The sequence below is a fragment of the Biomphalaria glabrata genome, chromosome 9 (genome assembly GCF_947242115.1).
Source record: "Biomphalaria glabrata chromosome 9, xgBioGlab47.1, whole genome shotgun sequence".
Classification (NCBI taxonomy): domain Eukaryota; kingdom Metazoa; phylum Mollusca; class Gastropoda; family Planorbidae; genus Biomphalaria; species Biomphalaria glabrata.
The window spans coordinates 9,290,070-9,303,150 of record NC_074719.1 but is presented as its reverse complement, the minus strand read 5'-3'; the positions used below and the strand labels follow the sequence as shown (position 1 = coordinate 9,303,150).

Genomic DNA, 13,081 nt, shown 5'->3' with positions numbered 1-13,081 from the left:
TCTCTCTATCTCTCTTCTTCTTTAGTGTATTCTTTCTATTTCTTTCTCTTCCTCTATCAAATAAAAAAGAAATAAACATATTTGAATATTATTGTATAGGTGAATATTTTGTAAGGTAAAGATTACAACATCACAATTTAAACCTAGATCTACTTAATATTGAATGTTTCTCTTCTTCAAAAAGTGTATATCACCTGTGGCCGTGTTCACTAACAAAGTGATAACTATAGCTACCAGGCAGCTGTTGATCTTGTCATCTGAGATAAACATTGTCTGAAAAAAAAAGTAGTGCCGTTTTGCGGCGTATTAATACAAGTTCATCTGAATAAACTCAATTGAAATCTTTTGGATGTAAAAGATTATTTTGTAGTCAAAAGCTCAGGTTGAATGCTTGTTTTGTTATTACAAAGCTTATATCAACTCACTTTGTCTGTCTGTCTATCTAGTAGAAAGTTTGAACATGTTTTCTCTCCCATTTTGCGTTCTTGGATCAAGTTAAAACTATTCATAATAATTTATAGTTGATGACGATTCACGAATCAATCCAAACATTCACAAATTAACTTATCATGTAGTACTAATTAATTAATTTTGTTATTTATAGCAGAAAGAGAGCTTTATCCTGTAATGTTCAGATAAATGGCAGTAGTAAGAGTTTTTTTTTCCTTGCATAAGCTTTGTTTTTTTAAAGTATTCTTTTTTCTATTGCTTGGTTTGAAATGCTATATGAGGTTATGAAATTATATTGTAATCTTTCCTTTTGGCTGATCATTGAGCAGACCCAAATGATAAATCTGTCTTGCGGTAGAGATGATCTGCTCTGTGACACGTTAAGGAAGAAGTCTTGTCAGTCTTGTCCCCATGTAATAGAACCGGACATTTTCCGTGGAGTCCTTTTTCTTCACAAAAAAAATCGAGTTTCATACCCTGCGTCGTCTAAACCAATATTAAAATCTGTATTTTTCAGGTTCAGAGGAGTTTTGTCGGAGTCGTACTAGCTAAGGAAGGAAACTAGTTGTTTGCTTTGGTCCAATCTCTTTGGTGGAATTGTGGGAAGAGGAGCAGTTAGGGGGAAGGTTTCCGTGCTGTAATTTATGTCATTCTCATAAAAAAAAAAAAAAAACTTGAAGAGTTTTAGCATAATTTATGACATTTTGAAGAGGTAGACCAAAAGTAATTCTATATCTCCCTGACACCGCAACAATCCTGGACTGCCAAAAAATAATTGACAACTACCACATTTCCCTTCAGAACTGCAACAGCTAAAAAAAAATGGCTTCTTATTCGATTCAAATGAAGCATTCAATAGGACAAAATAAAAGATTAGAGCTTGGACTATTAACGAGATTTCGTTTTGAATTATATTTAGTTTATTGAAATTAAAAAGTATAAACAAAATTAAAACACAAACCTTGTAATTGTTAAGCTTTCTAATTCTTTGACTCCAACTCTGAAATTTGGTCTCAAAATTGTACACATTAATTTGGCCACGATTACATATAAAGATAAGAAAGCCTTGAACCAAAGTAAAAAATATTTCTAGTTTTTTTAAGCCTGCTCTTAAATATAGACCACAGCAAAAAACGAAAACATTGTATATATACTGTTGTGACTTATTTTTTAGAATTACATAAGATACAATAGTTCATTTTTTTCTTTTCTCATTTACAATCTATATGATATTGATATATATATGGAACAGTGTCGGTTACATTATAGGAATATGAGACAATTTTCCCATGGTGAGTGCTCCTCTCGGCCACTTATAGCAAAAGGGTCCAGGAACGGGGGCGGCGCGCCTTGTACGCGGTATGGTCGGCTTAGCCCATTCAGTCACAACGGCCACTACCGCTGGAGGACCTCAGACAGGACAGGGGTGAAGAGCCCCATGCCCAGGCCTGGTTGTTGGATAAAGGCCTTTATATTAATCAACGGGATAAGGGCGCCTTTTAGGCGCCGATTCCCTACTGGACTTCTTTTGAAGGTGACAGATGTATACTTTAGTCTTATATTGAAGAAGTTTATCATTAAAAAACTCGGAGGGGCTTTTGAAATCAAAATCCCCCTTAGCTATCCCCTTGGAATTTGGGCATTGTCGTTTGCATATTTTTGTTGTTGTTGTTTTATTGAAGAGATGGATTTAACTGCAAAACCCACAGCAAGGCGATTTTAAGCTCAACCCCCCCCCCTCATTTGGCTGAGCTGGGGCAAGTGTTGGTTTAATATTAAAATATCAGATATAATAAACAAAATAAAAGCAAAAAATTAGACACAAATTTCAATTTTGGGAGGTGGGGATCGAACCCCAAGAGCCCCCCTCCCCAGGCTACGCCCAAGATACACATGAAAAAAATCTTATCTTTGAGTCTGTAGTTTCGAGACCTAATACTTTTTACTACGCCGTGAGGATTTGTAAGTGCCGTGACCTATATACGTTTTTGTTAGACTATCTAGATTAGCTAATACCTGTATAGAGGTCAAGAGGGCAAGGGCAAGTTAAAAGTATCTTTCGGTCGTTTGAACTTACCGGTTGACCTTTTCTTGGACAGAAGCGTTCTTTTGAATTCTTTTGTTTTAATTGTTCTGTCATTACTGTAGTGAAAACGTCGTGGAAGTAATTACAAATCAGTGTTATAGTAGATAGTCACTCCATATGAGTTGATAACATTATTTTGAGATCCTTATAAGAGTTTTTTTTTTTTTATCACTGCATAAATAATGTAGGTATTTAAATGGGAAGTTATTTTATATATTTGAAATAAACAATCAAACAAAAGAGCTTTTTTGTACTCCCCCACCAAAAAAAAAAAAAATAAAGTTTATCTTTTTTTTTAATCTTTACCTATTCCTTAGTCTCTTGGACAGTTGGGGCACCATGCAAGATTTGTTGACCGTCTTTCTCCATTCCCCTCTGTCTTTTGCCTTAGATAGAACCTTTTTTAATGCTGTCTCCCTATCGCTTTCTCTGTCTGCCTCTTCTTCTTTTTCCTGGTACTCTGCCCTGAAGGAAGGTCTTTGCAGGCCCCGAATTGTAATATTTCCATAGATTTTTAGCTTGCTTTTTTTTTTTCCTCGTGATGTTCAATCGCTGAAGTAATCCTAACTCCAGACTTTTGGTTTGTTTAAATTGAAAGTTGATCTAATATTGATGATGAACGTATATCTAAAAGTCCTGTTCCTCTCATAGGAGACTCAATATTTCGTCTTACTGTAGCAATGGTCGCATGGCCAGAGTCTAATGATTCATTCTATGACATCGCTAGAAGTCGGAAACCATTGCCCATTCTTATATCATCAGCTCATACACATACAAAGTTATGCAGACACATGAACAAATATATATAAACACTGTAAAACACTCGCACACACACACACATACAATTATACACATAATGAAATTTAAAAAAAAAAAATAATTTCAGGTAGAAAGTTTTATTTCATTTCAGCGGTCTTTAGAAATCTCTTTCTCTTGCGAGCTGAAACAATAAAACAAAACAACAAATATTTAAGTTTGATCCCATAAAGATTTATTGCTATTCACTTTATTATATGGTAAACGTAAGCTAGAGGCCTAATTATATCTCTCTCCTTTCGCATATGGTCTGAATCTGACTCTGCAGGGGCTATTCTTACCTTACCTTATCTTATAAAATACAGACTTTACTTAAAAAAAAAAAGAAGATAATTAAGTCCTACGTATTACATGTCAATCTAGTAATTGTTATTGTAATATATGTTTCGTATCTATATTTCTTTCTTGCTATATGTTTCTATCTATCTATCTATCTATCTATCTATCTATCTATCTATCTATCTATCTATCTATCTATCTATCTATCTATCTATCTATCTATCTATCTATCTATCTATCTGTCTGTCTGTCTGTCTGTCTGTCTATCTCAGATATATTACATAGATAGATGATGCTCAAAGAATGAGTGAAATATCAATAAAAGGTATTCGAACTTGAAACCCCTTGCTTTGATGACAAAGTGTTTTACAACTTGGCCACTTCAATAGACAATAGCATTCCTAAATATTAAGTAAACGAAGAAAGGCAAACAAAAAGAAAAGAGTTCGCACTTAAACCTTTATTTTAAAATCTTGTCTGTGTCTGTCAGGGACACCTTAACATTTACATACAAACAGACATTAGGAAATCTACTTGGATAATGTAGAAAACACATACATATAAACAGACTTAACATATACTTGAATAAAGCAGAAAACACATGCATATAAACAGACATAACATATACTTGAATAAAGCAGAAAACACATGCATATAAACAGACATAACATATACTTGGATAAAGCAGAAAACACATACATATAAACAGACATAACATATACTTGAATAAAGCAGAAAACACATGCATATAAACAGACATAACATATACTTGGATAAAGCAGAAAACACATACATATAAACAGACATAACATATACTTGAATAAAGCAGAAAATACATACATATAAACAGACATAACATATACTTGAATAAAGCAGAAAACACATACATATAAACAGACATAACATATACTTGAATAAAGCAGAAAATACATACATATAAACAGACATAACATATACTTGAATAAAGCAGAAAACACATGCATATAAACAGATATAACATATACTTGGATAAAGCAGAAAACACATACATATAAACAGACATAACTTATACTTGAATAAAGCAGAAAACACATACATATAAACAGACATAACATATACTTGGATAAAGCAGAAAACACATACATATAAGCCAGTGATTCCCAAAGTGGTCTATAGAGACACCCTCCCCCCAGGGGTCTACGAAGACTTCCAAGAGGTCTACGAAAGTGAAAAAATAAATTGGGGGTCTTTGAAATGTCTACGGGGGTCTACCATAATGGATTTCATTTAAGTAGGTCATGACTTTAATTTTCACATTCCATTATTGTAATCATTTCATACGCTATATATATGATTTGCACCTTAGTTACTCCTTTAAATATTTATTCTGCTAGTCAAACGAAATGATTGTTGTATTTAATTTCAAGACTTATTTAAATAGATCAATTTTGTCTACGTGTAAGAAATATAGATTGTACAGCATTGATTTTTTAAAAAAAATGGGATTCAGTCCTTCCTTGTCAAACAAACTGTTTCCTAATATGTTTTTTTTTATGCTGATATGAAACTAATTACGCTGGAGGATCATTTGAGACGATGCCAATCTGATAAAAAGATAAAGGTTTGAAAAACTTTTGAACTCTCAAAGACCCACAAAATCTCTTTTCAACATCATTTAGAGAAGATGCTGGTTTCTGAGTGTCTTATTGTGTTATATTTTATTATACCCAAATACGGAAAACACTATAGATAATACATTGATTTTACCAGCTGTTGAAGTAGTTTTAAACACTTGATTACACAGACCTACATCTGATATTATTAAACGAATTTTTTAAGCAACGTTATAATTCATACCCGGGTACCACCGATGTGCCGGCAACTTATTTTTTCTCAGGGTTCACCCACGAAACCTTTCACGTCTTTGGGTATAACTGCAAGGCAGCAGAGGTTTGAATTCAGTTTTCCTTCTGCTAGGTGGGTTGCATGCCAAGGCTAACGAGTCCCCCTCGCCCAAAGCTTACTGGTTTAGGCGCCAATTACTCGCCTTTGCACCTTCTCCTGTTAATGAAAACAGTTCCGCGGTCCCAAACTTTGAGCCATGACATGAAAGATCAAGAAATACACGAGAAACTCTTTGCGAAAACATTTACACGGCACATAAAGGCGAATTAATTAGATAATACTTAATGTTTGAAGGACTACTTCATAGAACAAGAAATTCCTATGTGAAACATAATATCCTTAGCAACGAATGATGAACCTGCAAAAACCTTTTAATTTCCAGTGTCTTTGGTGATTTCAGTAATAAATAATGTTATTTTAATTGATTTTAATTTGAAATTTATCAATAAAAAAGGGATAGATCGCTATAACTAAACTGTAGCTTTTAATTACTTTTTTTTTTCACTCTTCGATTTAAAACAGTTAATAATTTATTTAATTAATGGAGTTGATGAATTGGTAGAAAGGAATTATAAGTTAAGTACGGGGTCTACAGAAAACCAGAAAATATGTCAAGGGGCTTACGAGACAAAAAAAAGTTTGGGAACCACTGATACAGACAGACATAACATATACTTGAATAAAGCAGAAAAAAACAAAACCAACCTGTTGTAGAGACGTCTACATGCTCTCACAATAGCCAAGTAAACTACTACAAGAAGAGAAAACGTAAGGAATGTCTTTACTCTTATCTTATCTTATATAATACAGACGTTCCTTCAAAAAAAGAAGATGATTACGTCCTACGAGTCATGCATTTAGTCACTAGTTATTTCATTTCATAGTATAATTATAAGTATGTTATTGCCAGCACACAATATTTTTAAAAATACATGCCATTTCTGAATGGTGCGTTTATTTTCACCATAAACAAAAGAATGCTAAATTGACTTTCAATGCTGGAACTAAATCAAAGCTACAAACGGTAGATCTTTAATTGACAAGAAAGACATAAAAATACTTTTTTTGAAAAAAACAAAACAACAACACAAAGCTTATATTAAGTGTGATTAAATTTTTTATAGATATAGACAAACAATAAAAAAAAAACAATACAAAGCTTATATTAAGTGTGATTAAATTTTTTATAGATATAGACAAACAATAAAAAAAAAGCATTTATAAAAATAAAGGGAATGACCTGAATTCGAACTTGTCTGATAATGTTTTCTCAAGCTTCTCAAGCCAACGCGGTAACAGTTGTGGTAGTGGAGAGTCTATGAACATTGAAGATTGTACCTATTGTTATCTCTTGTTTCTAGTTCATGGTTGTTTTCGATAAGCCTGAGACGGCAGCCTAATATAAAGGGCTCTAATTCAGCTTTTACCACCACTTCAGTCCAGTACTATTTCTTTCCCTTGTTTGAGATACCGAACAAAGACTTTTTTTCCAAAAGTTAACTAATTGGTTACTTTAAAAAAAAAAATTGATTCTTGTGTTGTCAGGTAAAAGAAATAATTTTAGCTTGAAATTGGGTGTCGGAGAAATAACTTGTACAAACTTTTGCCAGACAGACAGACAGAGGGAGTTGATATAAGCTTTGTAAAAATTTGATTCTGTAGTGCTAAAAAGTGGAACAAATATTATCACTAGTTTAAAAAACATAGCTATTCAACACGCCCTTTCCACTCTGATTCACAAATACATCAAAAAAAAGTTACAATTAATGGATTTGCCTTTTTTTTTTTAACGAAAACCATCAAAAAGTAACATATAATAAACAAATATTGCCATAACATTTTAATTATATTCTACACAAATAATAACAGATATGCATATCTTTTCAAGCTAGGACTATGAATGTTAATACGGACATGTCTTTATGTTTTATACTTACTGGCAGAAATAGCCATGACAACATTGTTTGTCGTTTGAACATGAGTGAATACAATGTGACCTACATCGGTTCCGAGAGGATAAAACCAGGGAAAAAAATGAAACCCAAGATATGAATATATATATATATATATATGAAGTGCAATGCAATTTTAAAATAAAATTAGATAAACAAGATGCTTCAGCGGCAGGCACACACAAACACATTCATACGCACACATACACACACACAGAGAGAGAGAGAGAGAGATGTAGAGAGACAGAACGAGACGTAGAGAGACAGAGACAAAGAGAGACAGAGACTCAATAAGCTAGAGTTATTTCAAAAAAACAACAAAAATAGCCACATCTTGTGTTAGCTTTCAGGAAGCCTTTGGCTTCCAAATTCATTGTAAACGAGGCCAATCGTCATACTAGGCAGGAACACCGTCCTACAGCGTCACAACCTGTGGGCATTGGGGAACAGTATCTCGTTGTCATGTCACGCCGGTACACTTTACGAATAAAGAAATATATTAATATCAATAGTGGAGTCATATATATATATATATTTATATAATGCTCCTTCTGCCTCGAAAGTCAATGAATTCGCCATGATGAATAAATGGTTTTAGTTTCTTGTTGAGTCGAGGCAGAACCTGGTGTCTCATTATCTACTTAGTAAATCTGTATTTTATTTTTTTAAATCTTATACTTTAATGAACAGAATATACCTGTGAAAAAATGAGTGAATGTTGATCATATAAAAGTATTATATCCTAGTTTGTTTATGCAAATGTACAATAGATAAAACAAAACACAAAACAAAATCTATAATTTGGTTTATAAATTAACCAAAGTACAGAACGAAGTCACAATATAATATTTTTATTTTGAAATGAAATAAGCCAGTGATGCCCAGCCTAATTTGCCCGACGGGTCATTTTAATTTCCAACAATCGCGGGCCATATTACAGAAAAAGTAAGAAAACTGAACGAAATTGACCTGTAAATATTTTTATTTAGAAATGTGTGTATCTTATACTTACATTAAGTCATGTGATATTTGAAGTTTATATTTTTCTTTGTCCTTTAGAAAATGGCTTCGTTTCACAACTTAGGCTAAAATGTGAGCAGCAACTCATTGTCTTGTCTTTATTTCGGTAAATATTCTCATCAATCCTACCAGCTCTACGCATAGTTTAACTATCTTTTATTCGCAGCTCAGACCAAGAATACCGTCATAGTTATTACATAATGCCTTTTCTAAGTTTTTTTTTTTTTTTGAATAGTCAGACTTTCTTTATAAAATAATCATTTGGCTTATTAGCATGTTCCACAAAAAGTAAAGATCCGGCTCAACTTTTGCTAGTAAATTCTACATTCAGTCCCATTTCATAAACACAAATGTTAAATGTACCAATACATAAGAGAAAGATTAAGGGTCACGTCATAAGTAAAGAAACATTTGTCAACCTTTTTTGTTTTTTTTTTGGAGAAGAGATTTTCGACGTTTTGCGAGCCGGATTGAACCCCGTCACCGGCCGGATCAGACCCGCGGGCCGTACTTTGGCATCACAGAACTAAGCAATGTGAAGATAAAAGTGACTTTATATCATACCGTCGCTCAACGCTCAATATTTCAATCACAAGCATCAGAATCAAGCAGATAATAAGTAGATATGTTACAGCATTCATTGTTGTCTTTGTCTAATACCTTATAGAGATATGATAAGAAACGCATTATTTGTAAAGTAAACCACATTTTGACCAACTTTTTCTCTACTGACACTATTTAGTTATTAAAGGAATAATTTTACAATATCTAGAGATTACATAGGACTAGCCCCATGATACCTTAAGTAAATTAAATACTAATACACGATTTAAAGAAATATGTCAGAATATAAACTATTTTTAATGGAGTAGTGTAAAGCTTAACTTTTGTAGCAGTGTCTATAATTTAACACATTTTAACATTTACGCTCATAAAAAGCTATTTTACATCTAGTGTCTCTAGTGCTAGTGACGGGCTCAGATCTTTAAAATGTGTTTCGACATTGGCACTAAAACTAGGAAACTTGATGATGTAGAATATTCTAGATCTATAGTAGAAAGTTAGAATTAGACATCATAGTGCAATGAGGAAGGGGAGCAATCCAAGCGGGTTTAAGCTCGCTCAGAATTGTCTTTTCCTCTTCTAATTTAAGTGTTTACTCCAGCGCTTGTTTTAGTTTCAAACCAAAAGCCATTAGGCTAAATTGTTGACTATGACTAAATGCTTTAATATAAAAACAAAGACCATCGCGAATGAAGAGATATAGAACCAGGGTTACAACAGCAATGGAACCGCACGTTGATCTTCAAACTACTGTCATAAAATGTAAACTCAATGTCCACATTACGTCATCCTTAGGGCTCGTGAAGACCTTCCTTCAGTGAACAGTTCCAGGAAGAAAAAGAAGAGGAATCGATGGGTAGACAACATCAAGGAATGGACAGGCCTGTCAGCGAATGAAATTCTTTCCAAGGCAAAGAACAAAGAGAAATGGAGAAAGACGGTTGAGAGGTCTTGAATTGTGCCCCAAAGGTCCAACAGTTTAAGGGATAGGTGAAGGTGAAAATACAAAATAAAGCATACTCTTATAAAAATACTCGAAAAAACTCAACGATTAACGTACATTTCTTATACATTATGCATTATACCATTATGTATGCACTTCGTCTCGAGTGCAATGAAAGCCTGGAAGGGTTGCTCGAATAGTGAAAATAATGACATAACAGTTTAAGTATCTAATAGATATACACATGGCTAGATTAACACACGAGAATACGGTGGACATTATTGAATTCTTTTTTTTTAACACGAACGTCTGTATTTAATAAGATAAGATAAGATGTAATATATAATGATCTGAGCTCACCAGTAAATATTTGCTTAAGTCTACTTGGTTTGAGTCTCTTCAAAGTACGATGCTGTAAGTTAAGCTCCCTAAGCTCTTCACATTATATAACCCCAGGTCTTTAATAGCTATCTCATCAATGACATGTTTGGTCTTGCACCGAATCACAGGATCAAGCAGACGGTACGAATTGACACGTCATTAAAAACTAATTGATATAATCTAATTACCTCTCAAGCTGGGCTGGAAAAGTCGGATAGTCTACCTGGCCATTATCACAAGTTCATAACGAATCCAATTTAATGAGGAAAGAGGATATCAAGAAGCAGACATAGATTTACGGCAGTGCAGCCTCCCAGGACTTCATCATCATAGGGGAGGCTTTCAAAAACGAATCGATTAATAAATTTCTGAAGCTATGCATAATCAATATTTTAAAGGTTCCCTAAGGTTGTTATTGTCGAAAGTGACATTCCACTATCTATAAAATGCTTCCAACGGCATGCGTCTCAAATGGCCTCTGACAACTGGCCTTCACGTGTGGCTCAGATATTGAGTCCGGCGGAATTTTTTTTTTTTACTAAAAGGAGAAGGGACAAACGCGAGTAACTGGCTCCTAAACCAGGAAGCTTCGGGTAGAAAGGGGCTTGTTAGCCTTGGCTTGCTACCTACATAGGAGAAGGAAAATTCTGAATTCAAATCTCTGCTGCCTTTCAGCTACACCCAATCATTGGAAAGGCTTCGGGAGTCAACCTTGAGGACACATCAGGAGATGGTGCGACACACAGTGCTACATCCTGGCAGAACCTGCGAATCCGTTGAGCCCAAACTGTATCAGCACTGTTGTGATTACAAGGACTCTTTTCTCATTTAAAGACAACACAAAACATACATAGACATAAATGGAACAGACACAACATAGATTTCATTGAGCGACTACACACAGACAATTTGATCCTGTTCGTGTTTCCTGATCAACGAGTGGCGTTGATAATGTCTGACCTAGAAATATTGTTTAAATCGTGTTTAGCAATTTTTTCGCTCACTGCATCATGCTCGAGACCTAGACAAGCTCTCTACTGGGACCCACAAGGAAAAGAAAGGCAAGAAGACCAAAACAAACATGGAGGAGGTCGGTAGAGAAACAAAGATGGCTGAACGGATATGGAATTCCTAGAGTCCGATGGCGAAGTACTAGCCCTTTGCTCCACCTGGAGTTCAAAGGATTAATTAACAAAAACAAACAAAAGCACATAAAACAGTTTAATATGATAGTTTTTTTATACATATTTCTATAAAATAATTATGTAATACATTATAATAAATATTATATCAGACTATTAAAATTACAATGAATATAAAAATCATAGTTTGTAACACAAAATCCTGCCGGCAATGTCTACCTGTATAGATCTAGTTCATACTTTTCACTATATTTATCCACTGCTTCTAAAAGTTTTAGTTTCTAAAAAAAAAAAATAGCATTTCTCTTAATGTTAACATGTTTCTTAGCGATTTAAACCAATGAGATCCAAGCCTGACAGACAAACGAACAGACCAATACCTTAAAATAATAACGGTTTTTCCCAAGTAAGCCTTGAAAAAAAAAACACAGACAAAACATTACAAATATTTTTTAAGATATCTTTGTCTTACAAATCTATTGTACCCTTCACAAAATAAAATAGCGCTACTCTTAATATTAGATCGCGGGTTTTTCCAGCCCGTCAATTTTTCTTAAGGCTATTTTTAGTTGCTGTTGTTGAGAACATCGTAGTTGGCAACGAAACTGGATCTTAAAGTAAGACGCAAAAAAAAAACACAAAAAAAAACACAGACTTCAAGTTTCAGAAAGAAACAACAAACAACAGACAGACAAAAACAAAAACAAAACAACGTCTCATTCTCTCCTGTTTCAAAATGTCATTACGACATTGTGATAAAAGTACCAGTCAAATTTAGTCCAACGATAAGTATTTTTAGACCTTGACAAGAAATAATGCACTCATTAAATTAAATCCATACGAAATTAATGACTGTCGGGGTAATTGGATATTAAAATAAACAAACAAATACAGCTAATACTACTACTAATGATAATAATAAATTAAGGATAAACAGCGAAAAAATAAAATAAGACAATTTAGTTAAAACCTAGTGTACTCCAACAATACTAGTGGGTACAAGATTGGCTATTTCTTCTTTGAAAAAAAATTGTCTAGAGTTGTACCTGGTTTGCCTTGGCCTAAGGCCGGCCCTGGTTATATACACAAATGCACGATATGTAACATTCTTAGGATTCAGTTTAATACTGTCTTTTTATGTTTATAAGTCTGGATCTACATTACCAAACTAGAATTTTATATACATTGAGTAAATTTATACGAGGGCGTTACTAGGATTTATTTCAAAAAGGGGGTGATAGGGGCTAGTTAATAAATCTTTTTTTTTCTTTTATGTATAATTATGAATTAAAAAGTAATCACTTTTACAAAAAAGTCACCAGCTATTTTACAAAGTGGTTGATGTCACTCAACAAAACATCCTATACATTTTGCGCTACAAGGAATCTTAAAGATAAATAAAAAGAAATTTCAACCAACTGATTTAACCATACACTTTAAATATAGACCTACTTTGCTAAATTAGGATGCTCGAGTAGAAATCCTAATAAAGATAGGAAATGTTGAACTCTAGATTTAAAGCAGCGATGAAACAACTCAGGTGCCTTTTCCAAACAATCAGACA

At 33.6% G+C, this 13,081-nt stretch overlaps 1 long non-coding RNA gene across 1 annotated transcript; it reads right to left on the bottom strand.

Moving 5' to 3' along the window:
- Positions 1-3,416: 3,416 nt before the first annotated feature.
- Positions 3,417-10,506, bottom strand: LOC106071111 (uncharacterized). Its single transcript, XR_008779823.1, has 5 exons — positions 10,355-10,506; positions 9,052-9,147; positions 7,453-7,512; positions 6,221-6,266; positions 3,417-3,476 (listed from the first exon to the last, which is right to left on the bottom strand). It is a non-coding gene; the product is annotated as an uncharacterized LOC106071111 (long non-coding RNA).
- Positions 10,507-13,081: the final 2,575 nt, after the last annotated feature.